The sequence below is a fragment of the Tupaia chinensis genome, unplaced genomic scaffold, assembly GCF_000334495.1.
Source record: "Tupaia chinensis unplaced genomic scaffold, TupChi_1.0 Scaffold000146_1, whole genome shotgun sequence".
Lineage (NCBI taxonomy): Eukaryota > Metazoa > Chordata > Mammalia > Scandentia > Tupaiidae > Tupaia > Tupaia belangeri.
Genome location: NW_006159616.1, coordinates 10937067 through 10937325, shown reverse-complemented (window position 1 = coordinate 10937325; position 259 = coordinate 10937067).

Sequence of the window (259 nt, the reverse complement as noted above, 5' to 3'; positions counted from 1 at the left end):
TTTATTGTGAATGAGGGAAAGAATCAGATTTAGTCAAGAAATGTTCCCTCTCACCTACTTAAACACCCCATCTGCCATTGCCCACTTGAATGCAACAAAAGCTAGTGGGAACAAAACATCAAGCAAAAAATCCAAGCGCTTAGGATAGGCAAGAACCGTACTTTCCAAACCAAAGCAGAACATCTAAAGCATGTGCCCTTCTAAGTGTGTGTGTGGGGGGGTGTATGGTTAGCACCCTCAAATGGGAACACAACTGGAC